General features: G+C 42.7%; 1 long non-coding RNA gene across 1 annotated transcript; it reads right to left on the minus strand.

Annotated features, from left to right (window-relative positions):
* Positions 1-13,155: 13,155 nt before the first annotated feature.
* LOC120032898 lies at positions 13,156-13,619 on the minus strand. The gene is made up of 3 exons (XR_005473869.1): positions 13,577-13,619; positions 13,363-13,467; positions 13,156-13,244 (listed from the first exon to the last, which is right to left on the minus strand). It is a non-coding gene; the product is annotated as an uncharacterized LOC120032898 (long non-coding RNA).
* Between the last annotated feature and the right edge of the window lie 718 nt (positions 13,620-14,337).

Here is a 14,337-nt window from a genome sequence, read left to right on the forward strand (position 1 = left end):
GGCTTCCGGTCAGGACATCCTGGCCTGGGGTGGGGGTCTTTGGGGTAAGTGTCAAGCTGTCAATGTCGTAAATCAAAAAAAGATCATGATTTATGACCCTATGTAGTGATTGATGCCCCAATGGTTTGTAGAATGGGGGCATGCCCATATTTGGGCTTCCGGTCAGGACATCCTGATGGTTAGGGGTGCTTTTTGGATAAGTAAGTGACCAGGTGTCATGTCAAACTGTTCCTGGATGTCTAGTGTTGGGGGTTGTTAATGAACATTTCAAAGAGGCTGGCTTTGCAGAAGCCTTATAAAGCCCCAGAACAATTCCTGTTTAAGACTGTACAAGATCTTAAGAATAACCATGGAATTTGGGATCGGTGACAAAGCAGTGATGACTGTAACAACTGAAGCGGGTCCTCGGTTGGTCCATAGAGCACGGGCCAAGTATCAACCCGCAATATATGATGCTCCAAAAAAACGTTTTTTAAATGTTTATAGAACCCAAATACCTCCATCAAATGCGCTGAAAGATCAAGTGTTGATGTCTAATGGACAGCTGTGGGGGTATCGGTTTGATTACGTGGCCTGTAGAGTGACCCTCTATACGGTAGCTGAAGGAGAAGAATATACAGACCAGACTGTAGGCTTGGAATATGGTGTTGAAGACTGGTCGGTTTTTCGCAAGGTTGTGTGTCCTGAACTGCGCCTTATCACCAAGGGGTATAGTGTGTTCACGGGCCACGAGACCCGTTGGGAAGGTACCCCTGACTCCTCAGGACGAATATTTCACAGGGTGAAAATACAAAGACAGAATGGACGTCCCTGCGGCTGCGTGGAGTTCTATATCGGCACCCAGGAAATCCGAAACCAAAACCTCAGGGAGGGGGGCCATACTGGGGATACCCGACTGCGTCTGCTTATTCCTTTTAAAAGTTGGGATGTAATGGAATTGAAAATGTTGCAGGCGTTGGATGATCTCTTTGTACAGAGCCAACAGCGGCAGAGCCTTGTTCATTTAAAGAAGTGCATAATATATACGAATCGTAAAGATTACGATGCAAAAGAGCCTCCAGAAGATACAGCGTCAGAAGAAAACTAAGTAAGCGGATGCTTTAACCACGCCCCCCCAGATACCCAATGGCCTTGTTCTACAATAAAAAGAAAAAAGCAGCCAGTTCTTCATTTCAGCATACACCATGGATCTCCAGACCATCTACGTGGACGCATCTACGTCATGGGGCCCCGAAACTAAGGACTCAATGCCTCACAGCCCTACACTCTACTCACCCCTGGCAAGACCCTCGACACCCCCTACATGTACCCAGCCTGAGGATGTGTTTGATGGGGTGGTCAGTACTATTTTTGTGGATACCATCAAGGCCTCTGTAGCTACACTTTTAGACTTGGTGATTGGCGACTATATAAGAGAAAAATGCATCGGCTGTGAGATCAATCACCCCAGCCAGCGTCGTCATCCTTGCCTATACGACCCTCCGAGATACTACTTTTTCAATCATTTTGAGGAGCTGGTGAAAAGACTGTGGTCCCGCAGGTTTATACCCTCGCTGGTCAGCGCCCTGGAGGCTATGGGTCTTGTGCCGTCTATCCCTAGAGTTTACGGGGTAACCGAGGCCTTCCTACATGAACTGAAGGAGGCAATTTTCATCCACGAGAAACTCAAAGAAATCCGACACACCCTGGTGGCCGACAACAAATACCGGGAAGCTGTGGTTGCTGATGTGGTGCTTTTCTGGCTCAATAAATCCCAAGAGACCGAGTGACATTTTGTTATTTAGACGTAAAAGCTATGGGTAACTATGTGTCTACGATGTTGGAGCGAATAAATACATTTTTTCTTTTGAGAGACCTTACAAATGTTATGCATCAGATTATTGAAAATAAAGTGCATAATGTATCGTTCTACACGACACACAATACCTGGGCTAATGTAGAGCGTTTGCTGAAAATGGAACAAATCATGAATCATGTACGACATACAGGTGGGAGTTTGCAATGGACACAAATGGTATCAAGAATTGTTGATGAGTCTGAAGAGCTAGAAGTAACTTTGGCTAAGATTTTGCATTATTTGTTTGAACCCCCATTTAATGTGAACGTGTATCATATTTGTTGTTTATATACTTATATATCCGACGTGTGTGTTTTAAAAATTCAGCGACACAAACCTGTAAATCTAAACCATATATACAGGGTGTTGCATGATGTGATTGTTGAGAAAACTGGGACTTGTATCTTGCAACAAATCCTGAATTGGTTGTATACGTAATACTTGGTGTTAAAAAAATAAAAATTCTCAAACTGAAATGTTGTCGTTATTTGAAAGTGGCTCATTAACGTTATTGTCCCTCAGAGAGGCAAGAAGGATGGCTGAACAGCTGTTGAAAAACATTTATTATAATCCCGCTAACCCCGGGTCTTATGGTGGTAAAGAGCGTTTACAGAGAGCAATAGCCGAAGAAACAGGTAGCCTGTTAAGCGATGCTAAAGTGAGTGAGTGGTTATCAGAGCAGGATGCCTACACTCTCCATAAATCTGTAAGAAAACAATTTCCAAGAAATAGAGTTTTTTCTACGCATCCCTTATCCCAATTTCAGGCGGATCTATGCGACATGCAGGCCCTTGCCGATAAAAATGATGGAAATCGCTACATGCTAACGGTTATAGATATTTTCTCTAAAGTAGCCTTTGTAAGGGTTTTAAAAAATAAGAGCGGGGCCGAGGTAACCCGGGCCTTTGACTCGATCTTGAAGGCAGGAGGAGCACCCAATAAAGTGCAGACTGATGGCGGAAAAGAATTCTTCAATAAAACATTTCAGAAGCTGATGAATAAGTATAAAATAATACATTTTGCTACAGGCTCTGATTTGAAAGCTTCGGTTGTGGAACGCTTTAATAGGACTTTGAAAGAGCGGATGTGGCGATATTTTACAGCTCACAACACCCACAGATATACAGACATAGTTCAGGATTTAGTAAACGGGTACAACCACAGCTTCCATAAGAGTATACGTATGAAGCCCTCTGACGTCTCTTCGGAAAACTCTTTTCAAGTCTTTAAAAATATGTATGGTTTGTTCCCACTTCGCCGTAAGAAAAAAATGACTTTTAAATTCCTAGTGGGTGACTTGGTTCGTATATCAAAGTTGAGGGGTGTTTTCGACAAAAAATACGAACAAGGCTTTAGCTCGGAGTTGTTTACCGTTACCGAATGTCTGCCACGCATTCCCCCGGTCTACAAATTAAAAGATTATGACGGGGATCTTATAGAGGGATCTTTTTATGAGAAGGAATTACAGAAGGTCCAGTTGGGTAAAGACAAAGTCTTTCACGTGGAGGAGATTCTAGATCAGAAGAGAGAAAAGGGTAAAAAATGGTTGCTGGTCCGCTGGAAAAACTGGCCTCAAAAGTTCAACAGTTGGGTATTGGAGCATGATGTGGTGGAGGCAACGGGGATTAATTTAAACCCCTAGTCATGATAACTAGCGCATCAGTCGCGTGTACACAGTTGGGCATCATGGAACACAGCGGCTTCTACCTGACTCTCCCCAGTAATGCGTCGGCACAGATATATCGTAATAATCAGAGTTCGAAGTATACAACCAATTTTCCAAAGCCTATAGAGTTATCAGAGGCTTGGGAAGTAGGTCTCAGCGAGATTACATACCCCCATAGTTGGTATAATATCAAAGCTAAGGACCGTGATTTTTATTGCAAAAGGTTATCGGAACCTGCGAAACTTATTAAGCTTAAAAAAGGTTTCTATAGAACCGTCGACAGGATCGTCTCAGAGTTGAATGAACACCTAACCCTGAACAAGATGGAAATATTCCTATTCTACAATCCAATCCATAAAAGGATACAAATCTCAGGGCCTGCTAACGGAGGTATAAAGACCAGCGGTAATTTATCCTACATGTTGGGGATGGGTCCCAATAAATGGACGTATGTGAACGATAAATTATTCCCATTCCCTGCGGATATACATGCAGGCTTTTACAACATATTTGTCTATACCGACATCATAACCTATCAAAGGGTCGGAGACAGCTGTGTGCCCCTCCTGCGAACAGTTCATATAGACGGAAAGGATGGGGACATCGTCACTGTCAATTATGACAAGCCGCACTACGTACATGTCAGCAAGAACTATATTGAAAACATTCTGGTTGAGCTTAAAACGGATCAGAACGAAAACATTGAATTTACTTATGGTAAAACGATTGTAAAACTCCACTTTAGACCCACCAAAACCTCTCTACATATATAATATCTGTATTATATTTATAAACATAATACAAATAAAAGAGTTATGGAGCACCATCAGCTCGACCCTAACCGTTATGTTTCATACTATGTGGATCAAGTTGGTAATGGACTACCAGGATATCATGGAGCACCGACAATGTATGGTGCGGGGATAGGCGGTATATTCCGTAACCTCTTTAGGATGGTTTTACCGTTTATGAAGAGGGGCTTCAGCATAGCCAAACCACATTTAAAATCCGCGGCTAAAAATATAGTAAGTGAGGTTGTAGCCAATGCTATGACCCGAAGGGCGTCACCAGATGTGGAGCATCAAGAAGGCTCGGGGCTTATGATATTGTCTCGAAGACCAAAAAAGAGACCCCCAGGTTTAAGACGCAGGCCGGCACCTAAAAAGCGGCGGTTAACTGTTAAAAGAACCTCAGTAAGTCAAAGACGTGGTAAAGTGAGGAGGTCTGAACCAAAACAGGCTAAAAGAATACTAGGAAGTATTTTCTAAAAGAATAAGTGACATGGCTCTTTTACATCGAATGTCCTCTGAAGCTATAAAGACAGAACTCGATCTTTTCACGGCCCCTTTAACGCAGCATTCAATAGATAGATCCAGTTATGTGGAGATAGCCCCTCTCTCTGCTATTACCGATAACGGGCCTATCGAATTTTTCATACCAGGCCACGGTGACAACTATCTGGACCTCAACAACACCTTGGTGCATTTACGTCTAAAAGTGACCAAAAGAGATGGGTCTAATATTGCAGGCGATGCCAAAGTGAGTCTCATTAATTACCCCTTGGCCACCATTTTCTCCCAAGTTGATGTGACTTTGGGTGAACGCCTAATCAGTCAAAGCAGCGCCACATACCCTTATAGAGCCATCATGGAGTGTTTACTAAACTACTCCGAAGACACTCTCAAAACACAATTTAGCGCCGGGCTGTTTAGCAAGGATACTGCAGGAGCCTCTATGGAATCGACAGACCCTTCCACCGGTGCAAACAAAGGACTAGCGGCACGAGCTCGCTACTGCGCCGAATCTCGAGAGTTTCATTTGCTAGGCCCTATACACTCTGACATTTTCTTTCAAGAACGGTTACTCTTAAATTCGGTTGATTTAAGATTAAAATTAACCAGGGCCAAGGATGATTTTTGCCTGATGTCTCCCCAAGACGGGGATTTTAGTTTGAAAGTGTTGGGGGCCACCCTTTTTATTAAAAAAGTGTCTGTATCTCCGGCCGTACGCCTGGGTCACTCACATGCTTTGATGAAAGGAAATGCCCTTTACCCTCTCCAAAGAATTACCATGAAAACCTTTAGCATACCTGTGGGCAGTAGAATCTGCAGTCAAGAAAACCTATTTCTAGGCCCTTTACCTAGATATGTGGTTATAGGTCTGGTTGATCACGCCTCTAATACGGGGAGTTTAGATAAAAACCCCTTTAATTTTCAACACTTCAATGCAGAGTATGTAGCTCTCTGTCAGGACGGACGTCAGGTTCCTGCTAAGGCTTTCCAACCCCAATTTAACAACAACATATCTGTGCGAGAATTTTACAATCTATTCCTGGCTACAGGGAGGCATCTAAAAGATCTCTCTTTACCTATTGACAGAAATGATTTTGCAGAGGGTTACACGTTGTATGCTTTCAATTTATCCCCTGATGATGACACCTCAGGAAATCTGTCTGTGGTGTCCCAAGGTAACCTCAGGCTGGAAATGCGTTTCCGTACACCTTTAGCCTGTACAGTTAGCATGATTGTTTACGCATGCTCTGATTCAATCTTGGAAGTGAATGCCCGAAGACAGGTCTTAGTGGATTATTATTAAGGACCTTTGAGCAAAGACATGAATACCCAAGAGTTGGAAGGGCTCATGAGCCGCTTGATTGGAAAACAATTTTGTGGAGTGATGGCTTGTGATGAATTACCTATTGAGATATGGCCTGAGAGGCCTGCAATGTTTATTGTCAATACCCATCCTAAACACATGCCTGGTGAACATTGGCTAGCTATGACATTAGAACAGGAAGGTGGAAGAAAAATCTCAACTTTTTTTGATTCCTATGGCTTTCCCCCCGGTTTTTCACATTTCCCTAAATCTATTAAAGATTTTTTGACCCTAAACGGTTCAAAGATCTACTACAGCATCAAACAAGTGCAAGATAACCTTTCCACTACATGCGGTCACCACTGTGTATTTTACCTGTGCCAAAGAGCCCGGGGAGTTTCTTTTGAAGATGTTATGTTTCTTTATAAGGATGATTTAAGAAGTAATGATAACTTTGTATCTTGTTTTGTTAGAAAATATCAAAAGTGTTCAAATGTGTGTCGTTTAAGAACGCGTAATCAAGGCGTATGCTCACGTCATATGTTTCAAGAATGCCACAAATGTTAAATTGCTTATTTTTCAAATAAAACATTTTATTGAATTTAATCATAGTCATTCAAAAGTCATTTTCAAAAGTCTAACCACGCCGAGAGATCGGGATTAGGAAAAGGTCCTGAGACGTTCATGGGAGTAAATGAGTTAGCATCATCGCTTTCATAGGGGGACGGTGTCGTTGGGGCATCTTTAGGGGTGCTGTATCTCGTTGAAGGCTTTTGTTTTAAAGCTTGAATCTGTTGACGAAGCTTATGGTTGGGTACACCCGAGAGGGGAATGTTCAGGATTGCCAGGGCCTTAAGAAACTGACGCCAGCCGGGAGGCCTTCGGTCATCAGCAACCTTGTGGGCAGCCGTGGTACTTTTAAGTAAGTCCACCATATGGGACCCCCTAACAACAGCGCCCTGAAGTATAAACTCTCCAGAATCGTTCCAAGCAGCTAACCCCTTTGAGTCTTTTATCTTGTTCATAATGTATTTAACATTCTTCCTGTTACGTAAAGGCACATGTGTCAGTAGGTCATGCATAACTTTATCTTCAAAAGGCATTTGAGCTTCACCAGACATAGGATCTTCACTAGGTAAGATCGCCGGTACAGGCCTTACCGGGGCCTGGCTATCGTTAGGTTCGACATCTGTTAAAGGGTCCGGTAGGGAAAGTGTTAAATGGTTGGTCTCTCTCTCCCCTTGCTTTACCAGAGTCAAATATCTTTGCATTAGGTTTGTGTATTTTTGGATCTTATCATAGGGGTTCAATCCTTTTCGGTTCAAAACATCCTTCATGGCCGTATCCAAATCATTTTCAGCTGTTTGTCTGATATTTTCAGGACCCTGCATTTGATTTTTAAGTCTATCCAACTCTTGTTGTGGCACCAAGTACATTTTAGTGGCCATCACACCGCGTGTTCAACCCCCACGTCTGGCCGCAATAAGGCTGGTGATGAAGGGCACGGCTATACTGAGTAAAGGTAGAAGAAAACCCCCAGACTGTTGTATACTATGTCTTTTCTTTTGAAGACTGGCCCTTTTATTGGCAAAGAGTTTGATCGCGGTCTTTTGTCTCTTTAATTTTTTCAATTGGTTCAGGGTGAGTGGAATGCGTCCTTTGAGAAGATTCAAAGCAATCTCACATAAGGCTAATATGAGATCTGAAGAACAACTACCCAAGATGGCCTTCCGTCCTTTAGCTGTAGACCCAACTAGCCTTGTCAAGAGGGGCAGGTTTCTTTTTAAACGCAGAGACATAGCGTTTACTTTTTAGGAAGGTATGCAGCAGGCCGCTCCCACGGAAACAGCCCTGTACGTAGCCTAAGGTGTTCTGGAGTATTTGCTTTTAAATCCACGATTAAATAAGAAAATGGCTCTTTGGTAGCGTCCTCATAGCTCTCCATAAAGTATGATTTCCGTCCAGGGTACATCTGCTGAGCTAGAGTGCTAATTTGCAGTTTGTCTCTAGGATTTTTAAACAATACCATGTAGTTGGCATTCAAGCTAATGGTCCGACTATTTTTACCTTGGTGAAACACATTCTGGACCAAGTAAAGCACGGACAGGTTTCTATGATGAGTATATTGGGTAAAAGCTCGTGCAATTTCGGGGTGTTCGCTACCAGCAAATAGCATATCGTCCAAAACCAGCAGATTATATTTATGTGGGGGGAGAAGTTCATCATCAGACAGAGATTCGGGTATTCCTTCAACAAACTTGATTTTTATTGTCTTCAATAATTCATCATACAGAGGTTGGTAACATGAATAACACCATACAATATTGTCAGGCTTTTGAGATAACACATGTTCAGAATTCTCTAAAATACTTTTTACAAAAAAAGTTTTACCACTGTTTGATGGGCCTGCAATTAAGGCCGAAAAGGGCAGTTTTAAACGGGGGTCAAAATCCTCGACAGCCGTCATTATATCTTAAGCTTTAAGACACACTGGGGCTTGTAGCATAAGTCAGTAGCCAAAGGGCAATGTGGTACCGTCAGGCAATAGCCGTCTCTTGTCATAGACTACCCTGAATCTTTTAGTGAGTGGGGCGTTTCTTAGATGGAACCCCTTTTTATCCCTCACTATTTTGTTGTAGGAGGTCAAAATCTCCAAGTCACTATTCTTGTCATTTACGAACCCCTCAACCAAGCGCGTGATTGATTCCAAGTTTACACGCGGGGCATTTTCGTAGTTTTGAGTCACGCCTTTGGCTTTCAACACCACGTGATTGTCTTTAGTCCTAAAAGCATAGCTTTTGGGCCCACATGAGGACCATTCTGTGATATGGTCACCCTCGGCGAGTTCACTAGTTAAACCCCCAAGATAGTTGCTAAGTGGGGGGTTCCAATCCCCCGGCTTGCTTACATAGACCACAGAGTCTGTGTCGTGGTAAAGAACTCGCCGCTGAAGCTGTTCCATGAGGGTGTACAGTTCAAGTCGGCCATAGGCTGTGGTAAATGCTGCAAGAAACACATTTACATTACCTGGGGGTAGAACCCACTTTGGGTTGCGCCGCCATTGCACCAAGGCAATGTCTTGACTCAAGAATGAAAAATGTGAAATTTCGTATTGGTCCGAAAAAACAAATTCCAAAAATTCTTCCGGGTCTTTAATGATCGAAGTTGTTAGCATATTGCTTCTCTGCGCTAACTTCCCCCAAAGGGAGTTCAAGTACAATTTCGAAACATTTCTTTTGGTTTTGTTGACCTGTATTCTGTCAGGGTCAAGAAGTATGCCTTCTCTGTCATGGTAGTCTTGAATGTACTTCTCTTTACTCTCTTGATCTGTGACCGATGCTGGATAGCCTGAAGCCATCTGCTTGCATCTCAAGAAGGTCTTGATGTACTCTTTAAAAAGTGTGTCTGATTTCCTGGAAAAGTTCCACACTTCAAAGATTTTGGCCACACGATACCCCTTCTCCAAAGCCTTAGAGAATTCAACGGTGACCCATACACCGGTCAGGGCTCTTTCTTGATCTGAGTGATCACATGGGTTTTCCTGGTTGTTGTGTTCACAGCATGTGCGACAAAGGGGAAAGAAAAGTTTTCCTTTAGACCCCTTGTAAGGCAGCACAGGTATAAACAGACCCCTAGGAGGGTAGACAGTCGCTTTGATTAAACCAAAATAATTTTGAGGTATGTCAAAGTCGCTGTGAATAATTTCAGGATGCCCTATAGGATAGCATGAGGAACTCATTACATGAGGATATAGGGATGTAAAATCTACATAGCCTATTGTCTCGTCGGGTTGAGCTACATAACGCAATGTCAAAGCATTGGTCCTGCCTCCAAACAAGGCCTGTCTCGGTTCCAGGGGCTCTGGAGGGTCATATTGGGTAAGGAAGGCCTGAACATGAGGATCCGCCTTTTTCAGGGCTGTCCATTCGTGTTCCCACAAAACCACAACTTTTAACCCGTAAGTAGCCTTTAAAGAATTCAGTTTGTCTTGAAACTCTTGGTACATTTCCCCAAAAGTCTTTTGGGTTAGGACACACATGGCCTGGGGGACAAAGCATAATTTACAACCGTGGAAGAAACAACCGTTGTACTCATACACTGTCTCAACACCGTCAATCTGTGTGTATCCATCGACATGGTAAGGCCCAAAAGCCTTCTCCCCCCGATTCAAAGCATGTTGGATAAAAACATTTTTATCCTGGGCGAGGTACTCCAACCATTGAATGGAACCACTAGAGTAGGCCTTGAATTGTCGTCGGTAGTTGTCTGGCGATGGGATAGCTATAGATGCTGGAGTTAGATAGTGTGTACGATAGGTTTTCATGCACGCGGATGCAATAGTTGTACAACTCCAGGGGTCAATGCCTGCATCTTTGATTACCTCTTCTCTGAATCTGAGGCATCCTTCACGTAGTATAACCACGTCATTGTCACAGTATGATTCCATCTCTTTATGAAAATCAAAAGTTCCATGTCTTACTGTCTCGTACCACGTCATGAATTTCTCACGCTCTTTGGGAGACATTTGATCACAACCGTACATTTCGGGGGCTGGATAAGCTCCTATATAATGTAGATTCTCCTCAGATGTGAAGAAGTGGGGGAAATAGCCTTTGACCGAGTTTTCAAAACCCAAGGCCTCTGGCATTTGAGCCAATCTCATGGGTAAGAAGCTTAAGCTGTCAATGTATCTCTGTTTGAAGGCGTGGTCAACAAAACATAAGATTTTACTCCCTTGAGCAATGACACTGGGCGCCACGCCTTGCTGTATCAAAGGGTTCAGAAGCAGATAGGAGTCATAGGCTCGCGCATTGTGAGCTATAAACGTGAAGTTTCTGTACTGGGCCTTTCTAAAATGTTTTAGAAAGAGTCGGGCGCAATCGGGCCCCTCGGCCGACCACTTTTCACCGGTGAAAGTCATGGTAGATACAAAAATAGGCAAGTGAACCCCTGATTGCTGATTTGTCTCAAAATCATAAAAAACATATTTCTCTGTATGTTCATCTTCAGCCAAGGGCTGAATGTAACACTCATGTGGTACTTCTTGAACAAGTTCTGCGTCTCTGCTTTTCAAGGGCCCTTTACAGATTGGGCAATGTAGAATACCACAAACATGGGGTTTAGGGCTGTCTATTTTAAGGTTGTAATTGCAATGACATTTTGGACATTTCTTGTTAATGTCACAACTGCTTACAGATTTACAGGCCTTGGGGTGCCATGTTTCAGTTTTGTGTTTTTCGTAACAGTAGGCCGAACGACATGTGCGGTGACAATCCTCACAGGGTGTCAAGTTTAGCGGTTGCATAGGGCATTGTTTATCCAGACATACTGAACAGTTATAACGGCACGAGTGCCCCCCCTTGCGGGTGTAGCCGGTATGACAGGCTGGACAGACATAGGGGGCGCCTAAAAATGCTGTGATGTTAGTTACGGCATAGTAATGCTCATTTTGCACATAAAAGTACATAGTCTTAGGGTGTGGTTCTTGTATATTTTGGAACTTCAAGAGAGCGTCATTAGCCCTGCTGTGGTACAAAACCACAATCTTGATATTCAGAAAGTTTTCAAATTTGCCTATGTCTGAGAAAGACACAGCCTCCTGTATACCTAAACCCACAGCCTTTTGTAGCTCTTGAGCTTTCTGTAACGCTTCGCGCTCTGTACATCCTGGGCTGAGTAAGTGGGCCAAACCTATGGCAAAGCATAGCTTATTACCATGATTGTGAACGATTATGAGGTAGGCCCTTTTATTGCTTATGATTTCGGACTGCATCAGGCTATCGAGTTTACGTCTCTGCCCCCCGCCCCCTTGTGGTGGCCGGACTAATTGTACTACAAGTTCGAGGGTCCTATCTGCTAGCACGTTTAAATTTGACTGAACAAGGCGTTCTAGCAGGTTAACAAATTGTTCAAGATCTGCTTCACCCTTATTTAAAATAAGCGATACACGGCTCTGCAGACTGTCTCCAAAAATTTCCAACTGTAAGGTATCCCTTGGTTGGCTATAAGCTCTAACTCTATCTACCAGTTCATTCAAAGTGTCCATAAGCATTACGTAAAACACAGCATATTCCCGAATCTGACCCCCCCATGCGAAATTGAAAAACTGTCGAACCTCAATATTGTGGAATTTATTTCGATACAAAACATGTTCACTGCGATCAAGACCATCCCCATCCTGATTTGCTAGACAATTGTCCAACTGTTCAAAAACATCGTATTGGGTTTCAGACTCTTCAGACATGGGTGTTAAAGGCTGGCTTAGAGGTGTAGGTGGTGCAGAATTAAACCTAGGGCTCTCGTTCTGTACATTGTGATCAAGACCTGCCCGCTCCAGATTTGATAGACATTTGTTCAGCTGTTCAAAAACATCGTATTGGGTTTCAGACTCTTCGAACATGGGTGTTAAAGGATGGCTTAGAGGTGTAGGGGGTGCAGAATTAAACCTAGGGCTCTCGTTCATCTGGGTAATTAAAGATATGATTGATTCGGGTATCTGTGATAACCTGTTTTCATCGGCAGACCCTGACTCATTCATACGTGTAATAATTTCAATGAGTTCGGAGGGAATCTGGGATAATAGGTTTTCATCTATAGCCCCTATGTCAATTAGCCCAGAATCATTCATATGGTTAATTATATCTTGGAGCTCTGTAGGGATTTCCGCTAAGAGGGTTTCAATTGTCTCGCTTAGGTCTATAGGGGGCGCCATTTCTCTACTTAAGGATGTGTGTGCTTGTGTTTTTTACATATGTGTTTTTTAACGGAGGTATTTGCTTGTTTTAACCCTACTGTTGTTTAACATGCGGGGAAGCTCTCTACGCCAGAATGACACATCCTGATTGTATTGATGTTCGAATAGAATACCCATACGACGTTGAAGTAAAGCCTTTCGTGATTTTAAACCCTGTGTAAAAGCCTTGAAAAGCACGGCATGGTCTATTTCACAAGAGGCTGTTGCCCCACCAGAATTGGCCCCTTCAATAAGGTTGGCCACTTCACAGAACATCAAATCGTCTACCTCAGAAATGTCATTTAAAACTTTGAAATCATCAGGCTTCGCTGTTCTGGTGACTGGGGTCTTTGGCGCCTCCTCGGGATCTAGATGTGTAGCTTCTTGGATGTCTTTATAAGCCGGCGAGGAGTCTGCATTAAAAATAATACATACAGAAAAATAGGTTATTAACCCTAAAATATGTTTGATAAAAATGTAAAATACATTTCAGATATAAGCCTATATATTAACAATACATTAATTAAATACCTCGGCTTTTTTGAAGAGGGCTGTTCTGAAGAAGCTCTGAGAACTCGGGAACATGTCTTTGGGCAACCCTAATTATAGCATCTGCCTGGTCTGTAGCTTGTGAGCCTGAAATAAAATAAAATAAAAAAACAGCATTAGGCCATGTTTAAACATATTATTTTATATATTCAGGCATAAAAATAAAATATATATATAAATGATAATTGATTCATACCTTGTCCTTGTAACGCTGTCTCGTGAATACCCTCCCAGTAGTATTGTTCGGGTGAAGCAGACCTGTGGATCTGGGCACTGATTGTCCGTTGGTGTTTAATAGGGGGCGCCCAACGGTCCTGGCTCAGGGGAGTTGACCTGCCGTTTAAAGTCTCTGTTTGCGGCTTGTGTGTAAATACATCCTGGGAGTAGGGCAAAATTGTCTCGTAGGCATATCCTTCACAGAAACCGTGTAGACTCCCTATGGCACCCCTTCTAGGATGTATTTCCGCTGTAAACACATAAAATAACTTTTAATATAAGATGCCGACACTTTTTGTTTTTTAAGGTATAAATATTCTTACGGAATTCTTGGATCTTACTTACTACAATTCAGGGTCGGCGTTGGGATGTAAGCAATTTGTTCCGGAGACCCTACGGCCGGTTCGAGTTCAGTTATATCTCGGAGAATCTGCGTGAAGGTTTGAGAATCTAAAAAAAAAAAAACATTAGATAATATTAAAGCTCTAATCATTTTAGCTAATATTGACATTTTATACGTTAAGAATCCGGGCCCTAAGGCCTGTTTAATATTTCTATAACATACAACGTTTTCAAACAATTCCCCAGAACAAACAAATCTAATATATAGCATATGTAAATATTTATTTCAAGAACTAACCTTCAGAAATATCCATGAGGAGGTTTTTCCCAGATTATCTTTTTTAACGGGGTCCGTCCGATAACTATTCCTGGGGGAATGCTGTAGGGTAAATGCGCTAA

Source organism: Salvelinus namaycush, chromosome 39, assembly GCF_016432855.1.
Source record: "Salvelinus namaycush isolate Seneca chromosome 39, SaNama_1.0, whole genome shotgun sequence".
Taxonomy (NCBI): domain Eukaryota; kingdom Metazoa; phylum Chordata; class Actinopteri; order Salmoniformes; family Salmonidae; genus Salvelinus; species Salvelinus namaycush.